Consider the following 11,315-nt stretch of genomic DNA (forward strand, 5'->3'; position numbering starts at 1 on the left):
TAGCATTAACACCTTATTTCCCCTGGGACAGGGAGACCTGATGAGAGGGAGAACACTGTATTTGTTGTACTCACTGGATTTCTAAATCAAGGAAAATAAACTGTTTCTATTTTAAATGCAAATCCCTTATGCTTATACCTCTCCCATAAGGCCTTTGTTCAAGGTTGCGTCTTCCTTCACCATACACATTTCTATTTATTTCTATCCCCAAATCCAGGCTTCACTCCACAGATAGAAGTTATTGTACTCTCAAAAATTTAAATTGTATACCCTGAATAGAGTATGTCTTAGATGTGTGAGCTGCTGTGAAGCCAGTACTTTAGCCTCTGCTCTCATGTAAGTTACATATAACTGGACACGCAAAGACTTTGAGATGAGGACATACAAGAAGGGCTCTTCTTTACCTTTCCATTTGTGCTCTCATTTTCCCACTATCCCTCTCTATAGAGTTACATGCAACTTAAACTGAGAAATGTGGCCTGCAGTGGCTTCTGCTATTTCCAGAGGCACAAGGCAGTGGATCTAACACAGGACAGTGGATAGAAATAGAGAAAAGATGTTACAGGCCGCTTTGCTGTGAAAAGAGCAAAGGAGGAGTGCGAGTACAGTTGCTTCAGAACTGGTGTCATTTTTCCAGCCACCACTTCCAAGCCAGCAAATCCTCAGCTGCCTTGTACTACAGCTCCTGGCATCAGAGTCTCTTCACTGGCTTTAGTATGCAGATGGTCAAACCCTTTTTAGAAAATGCAAAATGGGTTTTGCCTTTAACCGTTGGTCGCAGTGGGGGATTGGAGGGCCCCAGGTAACTCTCAGTTTTGTGATTTCACTTTGATTTCCTGAACAGGAAAGTTCCCCACTTTCAATGAAAGCAATAAATATAGAGGCAAAGACAGCAAAGGGAAGAGAGAGAGACAGAAAGGAGATAGAAAACGTCAGACCTTGCCAGCATAGGTGGAAAGGATGTCCTGAACAAACTCTGCAAGATACAGGCTTTGTGGTCTCCACCCGCTGCTCCAGTCACTGAAACTACAACTCCCAGTAATACCAGGAAAAACTGCGAGGACCTAAGCAACCATTTTGAGATTTTGGGGGGGATATAACTAGAGGAACCATGTTAAGCTCTCTCTCTCCCCCTTGGCCTTGTGCTGGTGTCTGGTTGCTTGCTCTTGATTAGCTTTTAGTGTGCTATCGGAGTTCCAAACAGCGGAACTGGTAGAATGTTGTAGTTAACTTGTATCTTTCTCTCTCTCTCTCTCTCATCCCCCAGGGTTGTTCCTTTTCCTTTTCCCTTGTAAATAAACCCATTGCTGATCTTTTTGGGTGTACTTGCGGTACAATTAAATCTTAAGCACACAGGTGAGGACCCACAGACAGGCAACCCAGTTCACATTGGGTTGCGCTGTAACAATATCTGTGCATGTTACTAGCAGTAATAACAATAATTACACTTCATGGACACTTACTAGATGCTGGTCCTTTGCTGAATATGTTACCCTTATTGTTGTTCATTTTTTTATTCACAAATATTCTGCCCTCCAGAAGCAGACCCACTCATCAGGTCATAAAATACATTAGCAAAATGTATAATATTTTAGAAGATAAGTGCTACAGATAAAAAAGGAAGCAGGGGGAGGGATAGTAGGTTTCAGGTGGGAAAGGGACATTGTCAGTTTAGATCCTCAATTGATTCTAAAGTACAGCTGTAAGTGAACACTACCTAGGTAAGTTCCTTGTAGGCTGCCCAGTCCTTGTAGGGTTAAAAAGGTGAGTGAGTAAGTGAGTGGTTGCAGAGTTTACAAAGTACAGTTGAACCTTGACTAACATGGAGGTTAGGTATAATGACAACTGCCCTACCCTTCTCCCCCACTGAGACCAAACTTTCCCTGATGTTCAACTCGTTAGTGTTTCCCTTCATTCTCCAAAAGTTCTATATGTATGAATTCAGTTGAATTCAGGGATATGAACCCCTCCAAGAAGGAGAGCCCACTGCCTTTACTGAAAAAAATCCAAATAGTGGACATGCAAAGGTCTACTGTACTTCTTTCCAATTTACCCCCAAAGCAGCCCTACAAGGCAGGCAGGGTGGGCCCATCCTTTATCCAAATGAGTAACAAGGTCTAGGAAAAGTAATGGGGTTCTGAAGGAACCACAACCCACACCCAGCTTTCTGACCCATACCCAGTCTTCCTTGTACAGTATGGAAAGTCACTACCATAAACACATAGTGTCCTGTCATATATAGTGATACTGTAGTAAGTCATTGATTGAGATGTTATGTATATTGACACTGTAGTGGCCCAGCTGATGGAGAGGTAAGAGCAATTGAGAGAGAGCAACTTCAGTTAATAATTAGAAAGTAACCACTTATTTATAAAGAAACTGAAAAACAGACAAACAAAAGACAAGGACAGATAAAACATGAATCTGTTGAGAGGAACTGAATTGAGAGGTGGTCCTGTGATATTATACCCCTGAAAAATGGTATGAATAAAGGTGCTGAATTTATAAAACACTTTGAGATGCTTATGGACTTGTGCCCTTGGTCCTGAAGTCACTCCAGGTTTGAGAATGAACTTCCGGAACACTCCATCTGAGCAGTGACCCAGCCTTGCAGACAGATGGACTGCCTGGAGTTCTCCAAACTGGCTGCCCCCTGCCCACACTCTGTACCAGCCCTCTCCTGAACCCTGCCAAGAGGTTCATTAACCATCCTCCTTTTGTTACAAATTTAATTGTACACATAGATGGTAGTAATGTTGATTCCTACCAATAAATTCATATTGTGGTTATATGCATTTGGCTTGAGTCTGTTCTGGTAGAAGTTCATACTTTTGAAATTTTGAGCTTAGTGGGATAGCACCAATGTAATATATCTTTACAGTGATTGTCCTAAGACTTTTGACCCTGAAAACATGGTACTTTTAGATATTGGGTGATGGTAAGAAGTAGGTGAGATTTGAGACTAGGGAGAACTGGCAACATTTCCTCAGCAGCGATTGCAAATGTATCCCTGAGGGGCACATGGGAAAACAGTTTTCTCAGCATTTCTCAGATTATTCGTCCACAGAGCCCTCCCAGCACAGGTGTCTAGTAGATAACATGCAGCCTCAAAATGCAGCCATGTGTGGAAAACAGTGAACAGTAACTCTGATGCACAGTGGACATGTGCAAACACGTATTTCTGTAAACTAGGCTTAAACTTGACCCTGTGCGGGCTTTGTTTATATATCATATGGAAGCTAATGGGGCGGCAGGGGAGTGGAGGGTGGTGCTCTCACTTGCAGGCCACTCATTAGCAATTCACCAGCATTCAGGGCACCAGGCCACTGCTGCTGTGAGCCCAGGGGCTGCCACTGCTGCACAAGGCTGCTGCTGCCACCTGTGGCTCTCCTGCTGCCTCATGGTGAAGACTTGTGTCTGCTTCCCACTCATGGGCCTCTTAACCTGTCTTCTCATCTGCTACTATCAAGAACCAGGCAAGCTTGTAGCTGAGGTCCAATAATCCCTTAATCAGCTCCTGGATTGCTTTGCATCTGACTTTCTGGTCTTGAGTAACAACAGGCCTGTAACTGGCATTAGAATGTTCACTAGCATACAGCTCAGCAGATGGAGCATCCTCATCAGAAATAACTAGATCAGCAGTACCATTGGAATTGTGCTATATCAGGGCAGGTGGCTCTCAATTTTGATCAGCAATTAAAGGAAAGCAGTTGAGTGCACATTTGAGTCAATGACTTTTGAAGTGCATCAACAATTCCTGTCACCCTTCCAATTCCAGATGGACTTCATAAATGGCTGCAAACAATTAGATGAAAGCACAAAACAAAGAGGGCAGAGTCTCTGGTGTGGGTGTTTTCTAAGACATCTCCAGTACAGACCCAACCATAATTCTGCTCTGTGGATCAGACTTACGCTAGCTCCAATGACTCATTCCATTAATGGGATGCCAAGAGGTTAAAAGCACAGCACTAAGACACTAAAGTCACTTCAGCATGAGCTCGATCCCCACCCAGGAGGTGATCCACATGGCACAGCAGACCTCTCCTTACCCGCCCACTGCTCCCCTCGGCAGTGTACTTTGTCAGTCGGCCTGTTCTGCTCCCCGCTGTCTCTGGTGAATCTTCTCACCGCCCCTGCACCTCTGGTCTGTACCCCAGTTCTGTATGTATAAATAAATATATTTTTTAAAATGTTAATAAAGCAATAATTTGAAAACTCAGTAAGGAATTGCTACCCACGGAAACTTTCTGCTGTCTTTCCATGTATCTACAATATCAGGAGTTAGCCCACCAAGCTATGAGATTAAAAGCCAGAAAGGGTAAAGCCAGCTTGTGAAGCTAATTGAATACAGCTCTTCCCACCCCAACATTCAGTGGTATCAGGGTGGGAGCTGGAAACAGGCTGCAGGGGAGTATTTTCACCATGGAAATCACCAAATGCTACCAATCACCCCAGGGCATTGGTTAAGACGCTCTTGTTAAGTCTTTACCAGCATACCAGTAGGCAAGGGAGAGACTATTCTGGATAAACTTAGTGATTTATTCACTTCTCAGAGCAAATTGAGAGAAGTAGTTCTTCAATGAATGGGACTATGCTAGTAGTATGAAATAAATATACTGATGATAAGGTGTTCTAGGGAATTAAGTACCAAAATCTTTTAAGGCTAGAGCATTCTGTTGTGATATAGGAGATTCCAAAATCTGTTAAACCCATCATTATCTTGACTTCATTAAACATAAATGAGGAACAATGAAGCTGGCTGATCCACTACGATTAAGACTCCTAGGCAGTTTTCTTAAAAGACTCTGGAAGTCTCCCAAAAAAACTGGTTGACTTACTCCAAAACTTATGTCATAAAGTCAAAGTTGGGGTTTTACTTTAAACTTATTTTCAAATACCTTTTAATTCCTAATGGAGGGAGAAAATAAAATAATATGTATATATAAAATCAGGTTCATCTCACAGCTTAGCCATATACATATCAGTCTAAATTACTAATAAAAACCACAAATATTCCCTAATTAGCCTAATTATTCCCTCTAATCAAAGATCAAAGCTTTCATCAAAAATGAAGGAATTAAAAAGAAGAAGTAGGAGCAGTTGTACAAAGAACCACAAGAAAACAAATGTCTGTCATAAAATCTCCGTTTTCCTAAGCTTGGAAATTTGCAAGCTGACAGAACTCATGTAAGTCCTAAGGATATATTAAATTTGACTTTACCCACTATTGAAATTGTAAACTTCTGAAGCTTTCAGAAGTTTACAATTTCAAACTCAGAGCAGGAGACATTTTGTTTATTTGCTCTCATTTATGAAGAACCCAAAAGCCATTGCCTGTATTTTTCCAGGAAACTTCAATAAAATTTTTCTTGTGAATTTCTTTAGCAAGTAGATAAACAAATTGATAACAAGTAAAGAAAATGGTAATTCTTTGCTAAAAAGAAAATTTCATTTGAAAAGTTTGCATTATTTTTATATGTGTAAATTTCTTCTACTTTTTGATAGTCAAAATCCCCCATTATGACATAGCATGATAGTTAATAATAAAGATTTTAGAGAGAATGGTCTGGATTATTTCTTATTGTGCTACTTGCTGGCATTTTGACTTTGGAACAGATACTTGACAGATTTTTTGTTTGTTTGTTTGTTTCATTTGTAAAAATGGGGACATAAAAAAATGGGGACATAAAACTGTGATGATGAAAGATTATATCATGTATGTTTCACACATGGTCTGGCCAAATTAAAAGTTCCATATGTGTTAGTTATCGCAGCTCTCTGAGTCAGTCTTCTCTTAATCACTGGATAAACTGACATATCCTAATGTCCATGCAATACTGAGCATGCACAGCTGCTCTGTCCCCTCTGCAACCCGTGCACACTTCCCCTAGCTGTTCATTTGTCACTGTCTCCTCAAAGCTGCAAATTCCAGGGGCCTCCCTGGTGGCACACAGGGTTAAGATGCAGCACTCTGAAGCTATCTGCAGTTTCTGCAGCATGAGTTCCATCCCAGCCAGGGAGCTGACCTACATGGTGCAGTAGGTCACCTGTCTCACCCTCTGCTCCCCTCAGCAGTGTGTTTCTGCCTATTCTGCTCCCCACTCTGTCCCTGGTGAATCCTCTAAACAACCCCAACCCTGCGTCTCTGACCTGTACCCCATCTCTTATATTCATAAATAATCTTTAAAAAGAAAGTTGCAAATTCCAGTAACACTTGTCTCATTTATGTAATTCTTATTTCAATTACATTTTATGTAATTCCATGAATCATGAATGGGAAAAAACAAGCCATTTCTATAAAACTAAAATACATATTTTGGAAAGATACTCGGGTCACCAAAACATGCTAATATAAGCTAATCAGGAATACTGGGTGATATTTTTAATACTTTAGATACATCTCTAAAGTTTACTGCAAAAGTATCAAATTATCCCTCCATTTAAAAATAAGTAACTGAAGGCCCTCCCTGGTGGCGCAGCGGGTTAAAGCACAGCACTAAGAAGTTTAAGCCACTTCCGCATCAGTTCTATCCCTGCCTGCCCCGGAGGAGATCCACATGGCCTGGAAGACCTCTCCTGACCCGGCCACTGCTCCCCTCAGCAGTGTACTTCATTGATCTGCCTGTTCTGCTCCCCACTCTGTCTCTGGTGAACCTTCTCACCGCCCTGGCCTGTAGCCCAGTTCTGTATAAATAAATCTTTTTTTTTTTTAAAGTAACTGAAAATAGTTGCAGATACATTGTTATGTTCACGTAGTTATGTATGTCTTGAGTAAATGAGTAAGGTGGAAGAATTTGATCAATATTTGGGGGAAGGTAGTATAAAAAAGGAGGAGACTTGAAGTGTTTCATGGTCCATGCTATGTTTATGTTCCAACTCTATGTCTTTAGGTAAGCCAAATAGCTTCAGCCTTAAAATAGAAATAGAGAAAGAAAAAATCTAAAAGCCATGGATTTAGATCAGAATCATTTAAGGTCATTTCTAACTCAAATCCATGGTATTATAAATTTTTATACTAAGTAATTGCTCATGCAAAAAGAGAAAATCTTAGTGTTCTTTGCAGATAAGACACCAATCAGATAATGGCTATTCACAAAAAGCTTCTTCACTTGCTAATATGAATACCCAGAGGATTCTGGTCCCTTGAATAGAAATGAATGAGATAAAGTCAGAGCACTGCCCCTAAATGCTTTTATGCCAAGGGTCGGTTTACTTGTCTTGCTATTTTCTTTTTCAATATCTTCATTTAAAAAAAATTAAATAATTTTTTTTATGCATACAGAACTAGAGTACAGGCTAGAGGTACAGGGGCAGTGAGAGGATTCACCACAGTCAGAGTGGGGAGCAGAACAGGCATATTGATGAAGTACACTGCTGAAGGGAACAGTGGGTGAGACAGGAGAGGTCTGCAGTGCCATGTGGGTACCTCCAGGGTGGGGATCGAACTCGCACCAAAGTGGCCACCGCCAGCTTCTCAGTACTGTGCTTTAAGCCATTGAGCCATGAGGGAGGGCCTTGTCTTGCTATTTTCATACCATTATGAAGAATTTAGGCAGTTCACAGATATCTAGACTATTGAGTCTGACTTAATTTACTTAAATGCTTATAGATATAGCTGGTGTTCAGTAAAGACATTTATAATGTTAGTATGAACAAATGAGTCCCAGATGCAATATCAATACATGGCATATTTCTTTTTTGTGCAGTCAATAAATAAAATTTTCAAAATAATCACTCTGAGAAAGAACCCACCTTGTTTTGGGGAGAAGGGGGTCTTTGTCTTGCTATTATCAACACAAAGTAGAGATTAGATTACTGTTAGATTACTAACATTTGGTAGAGATTATCATCTGAGCACATTAACCAGATACCTAAAACATTGGGCAACCTGACAATAAAATGAGATGAGATGCATTAAGATCAATTTATTAATTTTTAATGAGGCTTCAAAATGGCCTACTAAATTACTTAATCATTTTAAGAATGCATTGGTGCTTCTTCACTATTCCTCCTTCGTGGACATGAAAAAACTTACTTATTTTTAATCATTTCCATTCCTCCTTTCATCCCCATGAAGGTTACACTAAGTCTCTGCTATTACCATCACTAACCAAAGCAATCCATAAAAGTGAAGATCAGATATAATGAAAGGGCATTAAATAACATGGCAAGACTTTCAAAGCAAGGAAATTCTTTGATTTTATTTACAAAAAAAAGGTAAATAAATAATTCAGTTTTAACACAGAGAGTTGACACAGTCTGCCTCTTTGTCTATAACGCTTCAAATTGTTGCATGTGACTGCATTTCTTATAAGGTAACTAATTTGCAAAATTTCACTTTTTAGAGTAAAGTTTCACAAAACTAAGAAAAATTAAAAGGTGACCAAGTGGCCCAAATCCATCAGTATGCCTGTTCTTGAGTACTTGGTTCATGGTTAGTTCCACATCTTTGCAGTTTCAGGCACACAAGTGATGCTTAAGAAACACATTTCTTTAATGAAATGTCTTTAATGTCTTTAATGTCTTTAATGTCTAAAAGACATCTTTCTCCCAATAGCTAGGAAGCAGTTCAGAAAACAAAATGACATATAAACAGCCCAGGCTGAAGGCAGTTTCAAGTCTATAATTACCATACATGAAACCAAAGCTTTTCTGGAATAGAAGCAATGGACATATAGCCAACTGTAGACATCTCCCACAGGATGAGAGTTGGTCCTGTTCTAGGTCACAGCAATACCATCTTTCAAAGTAGAACAACATGCATTCCTACTAGACTGGGCTACAACTGAAAAGTGAGAAGTTGTACTCTCATTACCTAACAAATTGCAAATATTTGGAGAGTAAAATATTCTTTCTCCACAACTCAAAAATTAAAAATACTAAAATGATATTTCTCCTAACCTGATGGTAATAGCTATTTCTAAAAGTATTTTCAACAAAAAAGCCACTTTAAGGACTCATGTGAGAAATGTTCAATAACCTTTAAATCCTCTCTACTCAGGTGTGAGCTCACAAAGACAAGGGTCTCCCATTGCCTGTTCACTTGTGATAAAACAAGCATTAGAATTATGTCAGTAGATTCTGGATTCAAATCTTACCTCTACCTCTCACCAAGTATATAGTGAAAGCCTCACAGAGGCTCATATCCTCCTCTGTAAGAAGATAATAACTCACTTTTGCTGTATTATGATGATTTAGGACCAGGAATCTACATTTCAAACACGAGAGTAAAGTGAATCTTACTGAAAGTATCTACATAGATAATATTCTGAGAAATACTGCCTTCATCCCCAATTCGTGATGTCCTAGCAAGGAAACTGAACCTCAATAGGATCAAATAATTTATTAAAGAACTTTCAATTACTTAAGAAAAACTGGGATGTTGGAGAGGTTGCAGGGTTGAACACCACCATAATGGAACAAACACATGGGATCAGTAGCCATCACTTGATAGAACTGACATACCACTTACTGGTCCACACATCATGATCTTTTAATGAATTTCTAGCACTGTTAATTGCTGGATCACAAGATACATACTTTGAGGCTTTTTGTTATAATTTACCAAATTTTCTTCTACAGGGTTTAGAGCAGTTTGCACTGCTACTAGCAGAAAAAGAGAGAAGGTGAATCCACTTCAGCATCCCACTGGCTATGTGGGCTCTTACATGATTCTGCAGTTCCCCTTGGAATCTTACTTCCCAGGCACAACAATTTGGTTTTGACACAGACCTGCAGCTGCATCTTGGTTCTGTCTACATGATGTTTTTGGTCAGTTAGTTGCTTCCTTAATCCTTGCTACTGATTTGGGATGAAACTAGATTGCTTCACCAGTACTGTGGTTTCGAATGAAATGAAACCACAAAATCTTATTCCCATGAGAAATAAATTAAAAATGCTGATTCTGGTGATAGATTTTAGACATTTTCACCACATGAGCTAGAACAGACCCCAAACTCAACATAAATGGCAATAGAAATGGAAAAGTAGCCAATTGCAAAGGCTAAAGGGAATAAACCAAATATCTGGAATTGAACCATTCCACACATTTAGCATCAGCTGCCAAAGAGAGAACTGCCCAACTATTGTATCTGTTTAGTCTGCTTGCGGTTTTTGCTTGTTTATTGTTTTCTGTTAATATCCATCACCCAAATGACAACAACTTAGCATTTTCTGGAATCACTGTGTAGATGAGATTATGGAGAACCATCTAAAGCAGTGCTACGCAATTCTGAAGTGCATACTAATTCTCCTGGGGGTCTTGTTAAAATGCAAATACTGATTCTGGGGTGGAGTCTGACATGCATTTCTAACAAACTCCCAGGACATGCAGATGCTGCTAGTTCCTGGGTCACACTATGAAGAGCAAGAACCAAATGTACTACGAGAATACAATAAAACATCATCTGCTTATCCTTCACACCGTGCTTGTAATCACAGTAGACCGGTATGACTATCTCCATGAAAAGAAAAGGGAAAGAAGTAGAACAAGTACATGAACTTGAAAGCCACCCATTTTCTCCATGGTCTATTATTACCAATGACCCAATGGTTTAGACAGTTACTGATGAGTCTGTGTCCTTATAACAACTTGTGAACTCATTGTGTGTATGTGTATGTGTGGTAGCAATGAAAAAAAAATGGTAAAAATAATTGGTGAATCTGCAAACATTTAACTGCTGGGAGGTCTGAAGTAAACTCATATCTGTGGCCCTAGATCACTTCTCTGTCTTTTGACTAAATTCAAACGTAGTAACTATATAAAGTCTCTGCCAGAAAGAAAGCCCATCAGGTTAGTATCAATACACATCAGCGAGGTCAGTCATAATTTAAGGGTGATGGGGGACAAAATGAGATTATGGAAATTTCAATTATCCCCTTCAGTATATTGACATTTATGTGCAATATATAGTCTCTGGCTTTTCAAACACCATAGGGATATGTGGTCAGAGAGAGGCAATTTTCTCAATACAACTGACAATTCAAATATTCAAAATGAGTTCAGATTAAGAATTCTTGAGCTGTTTACCATCATCCATGAAGTATCATGTTACCAAAACAAAATTAGTTTTTAAACAGAACATTTCATTTATATAGCATGCATCCAACAAAGAACTAATCTTGCATATATACAAAGTACTCATACAATTCCACAACAGCAACATAATGCAATAAAACCATCAGCTAAATATACACTTACCCAACAGGCACCAAAATATGTCCATCATTTATCACCAGGGAAATACAAATCAAAACCACAATGAAAAAATCACCTAAAATTTGTGTGAATGGCCTGTATCAAAAAGACTAGAAAC

The sequence above is a fragment of the Condylura cristata genome, unplaced genomic scaffold, assembly GCF_000260355.1.
Source record: "Condylura cristata isolate star-nosed mole 26May11 unplaced genomic scaffold, ConCri1.0 scaffold00005, whole genome shotgun sequence".
Classification (NCBI taxonomy): domain Eukaryota; kingdom Metazoa; phylum Chordata; class Mammalia; order Eulipotyphla; family Talpidae; genus Condylura; species Condylura cristata.